Raw genomic sequence first — 14,782 nt, forward strand, 5'->3', positions numbered from 1 at the left:
ATAACTGCTCAAACATACACGGCTACCAACTTCTGCTCTGTTAAGTTACTAAGAGTATGAAACGTCAGAGAATCTTATAAGCGCATTCCTGTCTTTCTGGTCCACAGCTGAAAGTGTGGCGTCTATCCGCTTTACACTGATTAGTCGATTCGTTCGATGAAAGCGTTCTGTGTGTACTTCAATAGCATGACGACAACTAGCTTATGCTGCTGCTATGTATTTATCACACACTTGTACAACACCGCTAATTAATATCTCACCAATGACGATGCAGCATCAAATCAAGTTATATGAGGATATGAATCTGATTGTGTGGAAAACGTGTACTAGTTCTCATTAGGTTATTTGATTCTCTCCATTTGGTACTAGGCAATGCGGTTAATTGCAGATTTATTTAAACGCTGGAATCCTTATAGCATCCAGGATTTCAACACCAACAATGTTTCTTGTTGGGAATGAAATCTTTTACTCTGTGGCCAATATATTCTGCTATGACTGTATGTTTCAGGTCGAACTGGGTACCCAACGGGGAATCGAACCTAGATTCATTTCTCAGCTAGGTACTGCGTTATCACTCGCGCCACCCGATACGTTGAAGGTTTGAGAAGGTCTCCGGAACCTGTTCTGACGGACTATTTGGAAACACTATGCCCATGAAATACAGGAATCTGTTGTTCTAATCCCGTGACGGAATAGTTTTAGGGTAAGTCGTTTCCGTGGCCGTTTATAGTAATAAAAGTTAAATTTCGCTTTTTCACCCTTCAAAGATAGCACTAGAACGTACAATTAATTAATAAATGTATAAATTTATGGCCAGTTGCAACTACAATGTGTATACGACCTCTTTGTTTGGAGTCCTTGATCTCTTCTACAACAAATTTGTTTTGCTAAGAGTTTTGGTATTTCTAAATTTGCATCATTCACATGAAATATAATTGCCTTTACGTGTACTGGCCTCGCATTTAGGAGGGCGACGGTTCAAATCGCCGTCTGGCCATAGTGATTTAACTTTTTTTGGATTATCGAAATCGCTTAGGACAAATGTTAGATTTGTTTTTTTAGAAAAGTACACGGCCTATTTCCTTCTCCTAACCGAGCTTGTGGTTCGTCCCTAATTATCGTCATCGACGGGACGTTAAACCCTCCCTCCATTTGTTTATCTAAGCATGACTACAAGACTTGATTCTTGTTCTTGGACACGTTTCGCTTCGTCTAGTTTAGAAGCATTCTTAAGTTACGTTTCCCCAGTTGATTGGGCCGTGTTTGATAAACTGGATCAGTTTCTGAGTTGAGACACTTCACAGTACATTCGTGTGGATGGTGTATGCGATGAGCTTTAATTGCTAACAGGAAGGACAATCAGTGAGAATGTTTGGCAAATAAATCGAGCAAAACATTATTGTTGAAACTGGAAAGATTTTTATACAATTCTAAAAAACAGATCTCACTTGTAAAGAAAATTATTAGCGAGTTTGCAGGTTGAGGTTTCTTGAACACTGGCCCATATGTCTGTATGAAATCGAACTGTCCGTGCAAAACGATCGATTTTTTAAAAGCACGAAGTCCCTCGTAAGCTGTTAAATATGCTTCAGCGGGCAGACCTGCACCAAGGTGGCCGGATCTGCCACGTAAGGGGCCTCCCGGCCAAGGACGCCAAATTTCCAATTTCCATAACAACCATAATTTCTATTCAATATTAAATTATGTATTCCAGTACAACATATGCACTTAAAGAACGTTGACTAGCCATCAATATGACTGCAAAAAGGCGTTCTAAAGGCTATTTAAAAGGAAAATCTGATTATCAAGTACCTGCTCTTGTGCAGTATACCCGCCGTTGGACTCATGAATGTCACTGTACGCCCTCTCCATAGGTCCGGTCCGGAATCACCGGTGTAAACTAAAATCTGTACACCACCTCGACAACCATACTGATTTCTTGACTCTAAACGTGCAAAAGTAACAACTTTTTTCCAGTTTTCTCCTCATCGATCTTGAGAGAACATGTTCAGGAGTGGAGCATTCTCCCTCCCCCCTCCCCCCCCCCCCACCCGTCCCCCACAAACACATTCCCTGCGGCCCCAAACACTCCAGTAACGAAGAACAGTTTTGAAGAAGTATTTGCAACTGGTTAATTAGCTGGGCAACTAGAGGCCAAATAAATAAATAAACAAGTATTTGGGACAATTTGCTTCCACATTCATAGTTAGTTTGTAAGCCACTGCGTCATCTGTGAGGTAATACAAAGTCGACTTACGGGACGAGAGGAACAAACGAATGAACGAGTGATTAGTCCTCCCGTCCTCCCAGACAGCTGATAAACTTGGCTTATAAACAAACCAACAGGTACGCGATCACTAGGCTGCAGTTGCCGTTTCCAGCAACCGTCGGGTAAAAAGAGTTAATTTGACATTCCGGTTGCTTTTTAGAGTGCAGTAGCCTACGGACGAGGTAAGAGGATTATTTTGTCAATGCCTGAAGCAGAAGTGCTGTTTAAGTCTTTGAAAAAGTGTAATTTGTTGGAACTACACTACTAAAAGAAAAACAATGAATTCATCGACAGATCTAGAAATAAAAGCATAATTTAACTTCGGTTTCGAATTCTTATCCGTATTATTATCTCACATATTTGTAGCGTATGAATCCTCAATCACTTAGTCAGACCTAGGAACTTGAGCATTTCGAGCAGTTGATGAAACATTTGGCCAATGTCTCTTGCGCAAAAATCCCTCTGGCAAATAGTATCAGGTTCTTTTGACTGTTCTTCATAATTCGTAATGCAAGGTGTTTCAAAAAGATTCATATTTTGAATGAAGACAGAAGCTAGAAGGAAATTTTCACTTACTCAGAAGTCTAAACAGTTTTTATTTTTAAAGGAACTCCCCGACTTCACAACGGTGTGTCTTTTCTGACTGTACATACACCTAGAACTGTTAGAAGGGGTGTCGCCGGCACGGTAGCTCAGCGTGTTCGGTCAGAGGGATAGCTGCCCTCTGCAATAAGAAAACTGAGTTAATCGATCAACAACGAACTTCAACGGATGTCTTACGACGCCCGCCCCGAGCAGAAGCAACGGAAAAAAAGAAGGGGCGCTACAGTCTGGAACCGCGCCACCGCTACGGTTGCAGGTTCGAATCCTGCCTCGGGCATGGATGTGTGTGATGTCCTTAGGTTAGTTAGCTTTAAGTAGTTCTAAGTTCTAGGGTACTGATGATCTCAGAAGTTAAGTCCTATAGTGCTCAAAGCCATTTGAACCATTTTGAAATCGGCGGAGAACCCGAAATCTTCCTCCAGTTGCAGGTTGCCTATCAGCGGCAATAAAATTTTGATTTTATTTCGCTTAATTATTGATCCAGCTTAAAAGTTTAAAATGCTGTCATAATGTACTCATGAAACATAGTTTCACACATTTCGGTACTTCTTCTGGTTTGCATGCTTAGCGTCAATTATTTAACACATTAACTCATTTATAAATTACGCAGATATTTTAAACTGTTTTATGCATGGAAGTTCGATTCTTTAAAGAATCGGTGGTGTACTGGTTGTTGAGAAATACTCTTTTTACCGCCATTCGCAATGTTTTCGTGTAACTGTCATCTGCATTTGACGTTACTATGAAGATGCTTGCCACTGAAAGACGAGTTTTCTTTAAACAGGTGACAGCTTTTTCCAAACCACAAATGAACAAACTGGATGCATGTTAGAAACATCATTGACACTGCTGTAAACATTTTCACATCGGAAACCGACATGAGATAGGATTGGCGTTCAATAAGTAATGGCATTTCTGGATGAATCTCTAAGGAACGTACAGTTAAAATTTGAGCCATTTGATACGGATAGTTATTTAAATAATTGCAGTCTACGGTGCGAAACCGGCTGAAAACCGGTTTTTGCGGCTTTCTACATACGTACGGTAAATTTGAAATTCTGGATCTCGTTAACGGATAATGACAGCGAAGGAGATTTCCAAGTTCCCCCAGAATATCGCCTTAAGAACATATGGAAAATATTTCGACGTTCTGCCACGAACAAAAATTATAGAACTGGCCATCCCCGCAATTGGTAATTTTCGTATCTAAAACTAATGGTTTTTCGGGGTTTTCTCAGCAACCACCCGTGAACAAATGGTGCTAATGCCCATCCTAGACCACACCTGTTGCAAAAGAACCAACTATTTCCTCAATTTGTCTAGGCTGTAGGAAGTATGTAATGTTTAAAATTTGACCCTGCACTGTAAGATAGCTACGGTATAACCGTTCTTCCGATAAGTAAACAAATGGTCCCTAGGCCAAGGGATATCCAAAACACTTGATCCCTTATCTCTCTAATCAATATAACCCGAGATATGATCCCCTGACAAATCGCATTTTCGCGTGAGGCTTTTTGGAGCATGTTGTCGCCATTGTGGTGTTCAGTACGACACATTTTTTTTCCCTCGGCGAGTTTCGGTTGGAAAAATGCAGAATTGTTGTGAGGCATCATGAAATATTCCCGCTTCAGCTCCTATATTTTCACGAAGTTTCGGCTGGTGACGGCTCTGTACGTTGACTTAAAAATGACGCCTGTAACCCAGGTGCGTTCCAAGCAGAGAGCTGTCATCGAGTTTCTTTTGGCTGATAACCAGAGCATGGCAGATATTCAGAGGCGCTTGCAGAATGTCTACGAAGACATTGAGTCGTTGGGCGAGGCGTCTGTCATCATAGCCCAGCAAGGTGGCGCGAAGCTCTCCGATCTGCCTGGTGCCGGCCAGCCGCACCCAGCCCTGACTCCTGCGTGCGGACACTCTCATTCCAATTATTATACGGATCACAGTCGAGCACCTCGCCGCTGACTGAACCTCTGTGTTGGAAGTGCTGACATACTCGTCCACCTGTTGGGGCATTCAAAGGATGTTCCTCCGCATCCAGTCTACAGCCCGGATCTCGCACCTTACGACTTCCAACTGTTTGCCCCAATGAAGGGGGAAGCAGTACGCGGATGATGCAGCGAGACCTTGGCTCCGATGTCGACCAGCAGAGTGGTATCGTGTGGGCACACAGACCATCCCAGTGAGGTGGTTAAGGCCGCCGCATTGAACGGAGATTATTTTGAAAAATAGAATTTCGCAGCCAAAATAGTGCGAAATAATAAGGTGAATTGAAATCTAGAGTAAAACCAGACGACAGAAGGCCGCAAAAACCGGTTTTCAGCCGGTTTCGCATCGTAGGCTGCAATTATTTAAATAAATAACCGTATCAAATGGCTCAAATATTAACTGTACGTTCCTTAGATATTCATCCAGAAATGTCATTTTCCGCTACCGAGATCCAGAGGTTTCAAGTTACTGTAGGTATGAACGTAATATCCGGTATGAAGCGTAAATGTAGTTTTAACTGACGTAGTGAACGAATGACAAGGGTTCTAGGATCATTGCAAGGGCTCTGAGGTCACGAAACTGTTTTTAGTCAGCATTTATTCACCAATAAAACTTTATGATGCGTTGTCTCTGTATAACTGGCTCTTCAGGCCTATCCAAATGTGCCCAAAGCGGTATTGCATTGGCAAAAAGACGGGCTACAGCGGATCTTAGCACGCCTGAAAAGAACTTAAAATGACTGCCAACGATTACGAAAAATTGGAAATATTGGAAATTCAGAAAAGCATTACTAATAACATTTTTATTTTAAGATACAAATCATAGGTCGGGCGTGTTCGACTAATAGCGATTAATCAGCAAAGTGTGCAGACAAAGCGTAAAGCAAAAACTTTGCGTTAACCTTATATTATGCTTCCCCGTTGTTTAATTATATAACAGTGTCGAAGTATATAAATAAACTGTCAAAACTTTACTGGTCTAAAGAATTCGTTTTATATAAGCAGCACACCCAGCTATAGTAGGGAAAAGAAGGCAACCAGCGGGAAAATGCTCCTATCCGAGCACAAAAACGGCGAATATGTTCATCTTTGAAAGACTTTGACAGAAACGTGGAGAATTTGTTGCCTCAATCCTCATTCCGCCTTTCTCGTCAAAAATTTTGGCATGTGAGCATATTCACACTTTTTTGTGCTGAAAGAGAGTATCAGAGAGACAGTGAGGGTAGAAGAAAGATGAGAGAGTGGCAGCGAAAGGGAAAGAGAGAGGAGACAGTGATGATGGGAGAAAGGTAGTGGCAGTGAAAGAGAAAGAGAGATGAGTGAAGACAGTAGCAGTGGGAGCCAATGAGAGATGAGACAGTAGAAATGAAACAGAAAGATGAATGGTGACCTTACATAGGCTTGGGGGATCTGAACTGTCCAAGCCAAACAGACTTTAGTACGTAGGTAAAGGCGAGGGCGCGTTATGGAGAGAAATTTTAAACACGCGGGTACAGCGGAAAATGTTAAGTTGGAATCCCCAGTAATTTTTAGCAGTGGGAAAAAAAGACAAAAGGAGACAGTGTAAATGACAGAGGAGACAGAAATCATTTGGGATAAAAGGAGGCAGTGGGAGAGAGACGTATATATACAGTGGCAGTGAGAAGGAGTTGATGAGTATGAAGGCTAACCTACAAAGAGAGACTGGGTAAAATGATTTTAGAACGTTCAGTGTTAAAAGAACGCGAATATGTTCGCATGACAAAAGTTTTGATGAGAAAGACTAAATGAGGACTGTGCAGCTAGGTCCCCACTTTTCTGTGAAAGTGTTTTAAAGAGGAACATATTCGCGTTTATCCGCTGGCTGATCTTTCTGCTCGAATGATCGCTCAAATTCACATCACTTGTGTAGACTTCGCGCAGCTTGTGTGGCATTCACGAAACCTTTACTGCCTCTCCTACACACGATTTTCATTATTTACTTTCCGTAACATTCATATTTCGGTTGGAACACACGCATTCGAATGCCAGTAGCCGGCATTTCAAAATGTGACAACCTGCAAACAATGACTCATCCACACGGGAGTTCTCCATTTTAAATACTGCTTATAAAACATATCTATATAAAAAAAAAACCCTCACCACCAGCACAAACACTTACGGAAGGAGGAATGCGACTTTCGTAAATACAGGTATTGGGCAGATGCAGATTTGTTTTACGACTACTGGTAGAGAAGAGAAAAGAGTTCAACAAGCCACTATTTCTACTTTTCCTAGACTATGAGAAGACCTACGATAAGATAGGTAGGATGAAATCATGGGAAATACTCACTGACTACAATCAACACTAAAATTAGTATAAAAAAAGTTATTGACCGTAAATCACGCACTAAAAAAAGGGTGCTGTTTCTCACACATCTTTTAGATGTATTTGTATATCAACAGAGTTCTAGAAGAATGGAATTCTGAAAGCCCCAAGAAGATGGAGGTTGGAAGGAACGGATTTAGCAATACTATTTTACTTACAGACGACCACGTTCCCTTAGCAGACACTGATGGCGTCCTCACTAGTCACCAGGGTTCAGTTCGAAGAGGGACTCATCACTGAAGACCATGCTACTCCAGTCAATGAGACTCCTGGCCGAAGACGTGTCTGGAGATGCGGTGCGATACAAACCTGAGTGTCGCCTGCCATACGGCCCGACAGCCATTAGTAATAAATAGTCTGAGGTGCCATCTGTTTTCATAGCAGGACCCCTTTGGTCGTCATCCGCGGCACTGTTACAGCACATCTGTACGTCGACGATATTCTACGCCCCGTTCTGTTTCCCGTCATGGCAAGCCATCCTAGGCTTACATTTCAGCAAGATAATGCCCATCCATACGCACCAAGAATTTCTGCTGTTTGTCTTCGTGGTTGCCAAACCCTACTTTGACCAGCAAGGTCGCCAGATCTCTCTCCAATCGAGAACGTCTGAAGAATTATGGGTAGGACCCTTCATCCAGCTTGGAATTTTGACGATCTAACGCGGCTGTTGGACAGAATTTGGCACGAAATCAGTTTTGGAGAGCATCTAACAACTCTGGCAATCAATACCAAGTTTTTCTGCTTGCTTAAGAGCGAGGATCGGACCAACACATTATTGACGTGCTCAGTTTGTGAGGCTCCTTCTCTTGAATAAGTCGGCGAATTTCTCTGAAATAGTAATCATTTGTTTTTCTGTACATGTACATCACATCTACAGATTTCTGTCACATTTGGGTGATTCTGTCGTGGTGCGTCACTTTTCTTTCTTAGAGTGTATTTATATGAAACAGAGAATGGGGAAAGAAAGGGAAATGAGGTATTGCCACAATGCCCTGTGTGGCTGGAAGTCACGAATTTTCCGCCCATACTTTTCCTTTCTTTCCTCACCGTCTATTTCGTATAAATAAATGTACCAGCCGTGACATCACTTGTAACAGACACCTCTCATGTACATGCTGATACCAATTCTGCCTCACTGACATTGTTTCCCTTTTGTGAAGTGTACAGCTTTACATTTCTGAACATCTAAAGTAAGTTTCCAGTCTTAACAATGTTATCAAAATGTTACAAAATCATGTTGCGGGCTTTTTATGTAACTACGCACCCACCGACTCGACGTTGAAATATTAAAAGTTTTGACTGGTTTCGTTGTCTAGTGGCTGGGATATGTAGGTGCCGGATTACAGGCCAAATACTGCTGAGTCTACAGTATACGATAAGAATACACACATGAATCGAATGGCCGAAGGTTTGCATCACTCAGCAATTGCGAATTATGAAAGTAACATATAAATTTATAAATGAAAGATTGCAATTAAATAAAATCTGCAGGTACTATCTTAACGACATTAAATGATAAGCACGATAGTAGAAGTACTTTTGAGAATGCGGTATATTTCTGCAAAACACTTATTCGTGTCGATGGTCCAGCAATTAAATAAATTATAAGCTGAATAACAGGGAAACAATACATTCCTACAACACGTAATTAGTTATGAGCAACAACACAGCTCGCGAGACATTCACTTCCAAACGCATCCTACATCTTCACTGCAGAAGCCACGGAAATCTCACAAGTGCACACGCGACTGTGCGTCTGCGCAAAGAGGTAGGCCAGTGAAACTACCACCAGGTGCTAAATGGTTGAACGTCCACGACTGTTCACAGAACATGGGAGTTTGGAGGCTTATCTGCTTTCTAAAGTAGGACAGATGGCGATCTGCGGCCTCTCTGCTGAAAGAGAACAACGCTGGTGCACCCACACATTGTTGAGCATGGGGCTCCGCAGCAGACCACCGCTACGTGTTCACATGTCGAGGCAACGACATCGTCATTTACGACTGCAGTGGTACACGGGACCATCGGGATCCTGGGATGGGTCACACGAGTGACTTGTAAGCAGTCTCCTGTGCAGACTGATCGCACTTCTCCGGTATTCTAGCAACAAACCGAAGGCTACCACCTGCTTTACCCACGACTGAGCCTGTGTGATCATTCTATTTCAAATCACTGCAAAGTGTAACACCTAGATATTTGTACGAGTTGGCCGATTCCAGTAGTGACTCTCTGATGTCCTAGTCATAGGATATTATGTTTTTTTGTTTTGTGTAGTCCACAATTTTTCACTTTTGAACGTTTAAAGTAAGTTGCGAGGCTTTGCACGACTTTGAAATTTTATCAATGTGTTGACTGAATGTTTATGCAGCTTCGTTCAGATAGTACTTTATTACAGATAAATGCATCATCTGCAAGAAACCTGATATCACTATTAATATCGTCTGCGAGGTCATTAATATATAACATGAACATGTTGCGTCCACCATACAAAAAGGCCTGAATCCAGTCACAAATTTCACTTGATACTCCATATGATCGTATTTTGACAATAAGCGTGGTTGTGTACTGAGTCAAATGCTTTTCGGAAATCGAGAAATACTGCATCTACCTAATTACCTTGACCCAAAGCTTCCAGTATGTCACTTGAAAAAAGTGCGAGTTGGGTTTCACATGATCAGTGTTTTCAGAATCCATGCTAGTTGGCTTTGAGGAGGTCATTCTGTTCAAGATACCTCATATGAGTTCAGAATATGTTCTCAGACACTACAACAAATCGATGTCAAGGACATTGGACGGTAATTTTGTGGGACTCTTCTACTTCCCTCTTTGTAGAGAGGTGTGACCTGAGCTTTTTTCCAAGAGCTGAACACGGGTTTTTGTTCGAGGGATTTAAGACAGATTGTAGTTAGAAAAGGGGCTAAGTCACCGCAAATTCAGTATAAAATCTGACAGGGATTCCATCGGCTTTATTCAATTTTATCGATTGGAGCTGTTTCTCAACACGACTGACACTAATGCTTACTTCGTTCGCCTTTTCAGTGGTACGAGGATTAAACTGGGGCAATTCTCCTGGGTTTTCTTTGTTAACGGACATTTGAAAGCGGAGTTAAGCGTTTCAGGTTTCGCTTTGCTAGCCTCAATTTCATTCCTGTGTGATTCGCCAGGAACTGGACACTAACTTTGGTGCCACTAACGGCCTTTACACACGACCAGGATTTCTATATAACATATAATTTTTATATGTATTGTACAGAGTGAGTCACTATCTATTGCCACCATGAATAACTCCGAAAGTATGATGGGAGCTGAAAAGTTTGTGGGACAAAAGTTGCATTGGACAACGGGGCCCATAATACGACGTTGGCTTTTTGTTGCTAGGTGGGGTCGCTTAAGAGATATGAAGGTCAACTTTCTTTTTTTTTGAATGGGATGCTGTAGTTTGGTACTTATTTTATGATAGCGGATATCGAGACAAATCCAATGATGTGTCACAGTAAGCTCTTTAAAGGTCAACGAATGTCAAAGGTGACATGTACGTACATTTACAGAAGGTGTTCGAAGTGATGACCATTGGTATCAATGCAGTGCAACAATCTTCTTATCATGGACTGAGCAGCCGGCCGGTGTGGCCGTGCGGTTCTAGGCGCTTCAAAAGTGGTTCAAATGGCTCTGAGCACTATGGGACTTAACATCTTAGGCCATCAGTCCCCTAGAATTTAGAACTACTTAAACCTAACTAACCTAAGGACATCCCACACATCCATGCCCGAGGCAGGATTCGAACCTGCGACCGTAGCAATCCCGCGGTTCCAGACTGCAGCGCCTAGAACCGCACGGCCACCGCGGCCGGGTCTAGGCGCTTCAGTCCGGAACCGCGCTGCTGCTACGGTCGCAGGTTCGAATCCTGCCTCGGGCATGGATTTGTGCGATGTCCTTAGGTTAGTTAGGTTCAAGTAGTTCTAAGTTCTAGGGGACTGATGACCTCAGCTGTTAAGTCCCATAGTGCTCAGAGCCATTTGAACCAGCCATGGATTGAGTGGTATTCCTTATCATATAGGCACTTATCGAAGCACATGCTCTGACAGTTCTCTCTCACATGTCTTTAGATGTAGTTGGAACAAGAAAAAATCCAGAGGCGTCAATTCTGGCGAACGAGCCAGCCACGACACATCTCCGCGTCCAATCCAACGATTTGGGAATTGTCTCTGCAACTCATTTCGAGCCGTCAGCGAAACATGTGCCGGACACCCATCGTGTTGATACCACATTATGTTCCTTGTTCCTAAACGTATTTCGTTCAATAACAGACCTAATGTTTCTTGCAGAAATGTGGTGTACTTCCTACCATTAAGATTTCCTTCGATGAAATAGGTGCCTATAATTCTGTTCCCCAGAATCCCACACCATACATTCATTCACCTACCACGGTTTTTGGTGTGCAACTTGCCGCAGCCAACATGGATTTTCAGTCACCCAGTAATGCATGTTATGCAAATTAACATTTCCGTGGTTCGTGAATGTATCCTCGTCAGTAAATAAAATCAAATTAATAAATGTGTCATCCCTCTGAATCTGAAGTTGAGCCCATCGGTAGAATTCAATGCGACGCATACAATCCGTACTAGCTAATTTTTGGTGGAGACTGATATGCTAAGGATGATATTTATGGCGATGCAGAACACAAACAACACTACTCTGGCTCATGGCAGATTCCCTGCGATTTGATGCGAACTAACACAAGGATCTCGAACCACAGTGACAAGAGGACCAATTTTCGTTTCCTCGTTAGTAATTTCCCTTTGCCGGATATGTTCCCGATGCGTTAAAGATCCAATTGTTCTCAATTTATCATACACACATTTAAATGTACGATGTGTAGGGTGAGTACATTGACGATATCTTTCAGCGTATAAGTCTCTAGCTCTCACTGAATTTCGTTGGCATTCTCCGTAAATGAGAAGCATATCGACTTGTTCTTAAAAGGAATACATCATTCACATTCACTTGACTCTCGATACTACTATTACCGTTCCTCTTAGTGTTGTATTGAGAAACGGTCGAATGGTGTTTACATGTCAATGGCACGTTGGATGGATACGCCATATTCCTCGAATATTTACTATTTGCACGTTATACGAGAGAGAATTGTCAGAGCATGTGCTTTGATAAGTGCCGAAGTGATAAGGAATACCACTCAGTCCATGATAAGAAGATTGCTGCACTGCATTGATACCACTAGTCATCACTTAGAACTCCTTCTGTAAATGGACGTTCATGCCACATTTTTGACCTTCGTTGACCTTCAAAGACATTAATGTTACACATCATTGGATTCGTCGCGATAACCGCTATCAGAAAATAAGTACCAAACTATAGCATCCCATTTAAAAAAAACAAATTTGACCATATCTCTGTCGCGACCCTACCTGGCAACAAAAAACCAACGTCATATTATGGCCTTCGTTGTCCTACGCAACATTCGTCCCACAAACTTTTCAGCTGCTATCCTACTTTCTGAGTTATTCTAGGTGGCAATAGTTACTGACTCACCCTGCAGACTGTGTTAAAGTGCCATTTATATCTAAAATTACAGTCGCGTGCGTGTACAGACTGTTATTAGCTGTTGTGAATATCCTCTTTTCCTCATAATTCTCCAAAGTTTTTTTTCTATCAACATTATCGAAAGCGTTAATAAAATCAATGAACGCTAAACGGGTTATTCTAATATACCCTCTCTGTTTTTCGATTATTTGTTTGCTTATAAATATTATTTCTGTTGTCGATGTGCAAGTCTGAAATTGTATTGTATTTTATTGTATTTTTATTGATCCAGGCAATCATAGTATTGTACATCTGTACATATGATATTGGATAGGTCAAGAGAGCTATTTACAGTAATTTTGTACAAATTGATGTTTATATTATTTTGTAGCAAGGAAATTATCTATCTTCAACAAAACAGTTAATACAAATCAAAGAGATGTAAGGTTTTACATACGATATTGGATAGGTCAAGGGAACATATTTGCAGGTAATATTTAATAAATTGATTTTACATTATTTTGCAATGAGGAAGTTAGCTATCTTTAACAAAACAGTAAATGCAAATGTTGTATGGTAAAATACAAACAGCCAATACAAATGTAATAGTAAAGTAGTCCAGTGTATTTCATAGACATGCACAGTATATAATTTTCAGACCTAATTGAACATTTATCATATTTTTTACATATTTAACCCCTTTCAAGAAAATGATCAACTGCATAATAGCAATGGTCCAAGAGATATTTTTTAACTTATGTGTGAAGGCTCTTGGGTTCTTTGTTGCTTTGATTTCATTGGGTAAATTACTATACATTTGTATCCCAACATTTAAAACACTTTTTTGGTAGCAGGTAGTTCTGGACTGAATCATATGTAGGTCAGATTGCTGCCTTGTTGCAGAGTTATGAATATCTCCATTGAATTTTAGTGTGCAGTCATTGTTTAACAGGTATGACTTGACAAATGAGACGATATTATAAATGTAAGCAGAGGGCAGTGTCGTAATGCCATTTGTTTTGAAATGTTGTCTGCATGATTCGTTATGTCTTAGATTACATATTATGCGTATTTCCATTTTTTGCATTTTGAAAATATATCTACCTCCAGGTGAGTTCCCCCAAAATATGATTCCTTACTGTAATGTAGAATGGAAGTAAGCATAATATACATGTATGAGAACAGATTTTGTGACTGATTTTTTGAGTATCCTTAAAATGTAACACACAGTTGAGAGCTTTTTTGAGATATAATTTGTGTGTGTCTCCCACTTAAGATTTTCTGCAAGCCATATGCCAAGAAACTTGACAGAGTCCACACACATAAGCTCTTGGTTATTTAGAATCACATCAGGCATTTCTTGTTTTTGGGATGAGAGTCTGAAGTTGATGTACGTTGTTTTCTGTATGTTTATAATCAGTTTGTTCTCATTGAACCATTTGCTGAGTGACGACATAAGCGGTTTAATTTTTTGGTTGTGGTCCTCTGTATCAGTACCCATTATTAGAATACTTGTGTCATCGGCAAATAGTGTGGTATGTCCTGTAGCAAGCTTTGTGCTTATATCATCAATGTATAGCAGAAACAGTATGGGTCCCAGGATTGAGCCTTGTGGCACACCATATCTAATAGGCATTGTGTCAGAGGAGTGGACAGTAGATTGATGGGTGGTTGTATTCTTTTTTTCAAAACTAATTTCAACTTTTTGAAATCTGTTTGACAGGTAAGATTCTAACCATTTGTTTGCAATTCCTCTTATACCTTTATTTGCTAACTTCTTAATGAGTATGGTATGGTCAATTACATCAAACGCTTTGGATAAATCTAAAAAGATACCAGTAGTGATTTCCTTATTATCCAGTGCTTTTAAGGTTTTGTTGAGATACTCATAAATAGCTGTGGTAGTTGTCTTTTGCTTTCTAAAACCATGTTGGTGTTTTGTCAATAAGGATAGTTTATTAGTAAAGTCTTCCAATCTGGTGTAAAATAATTTTTCAAATGTTTTTGAGAATGAACTGAGTTGTGCTATGTGCCGGTAAT

Source organism: Schistocerca nitens, chromosome 1 (assembly GCF_023898315.1).
Source record: "Schistocerca nitens isolate TAMUIC-IGC-003100 chromosome 1, iqSchNite1.1, whole genome shotgun sequence".
In the NCBI taxonomy this organism is placed as follows: Eukaryota; Metazoa; Arthropoda; class Insecta; order Orthoptera; family Acrididae; genus Schistocerca; species Schistocerca nitens.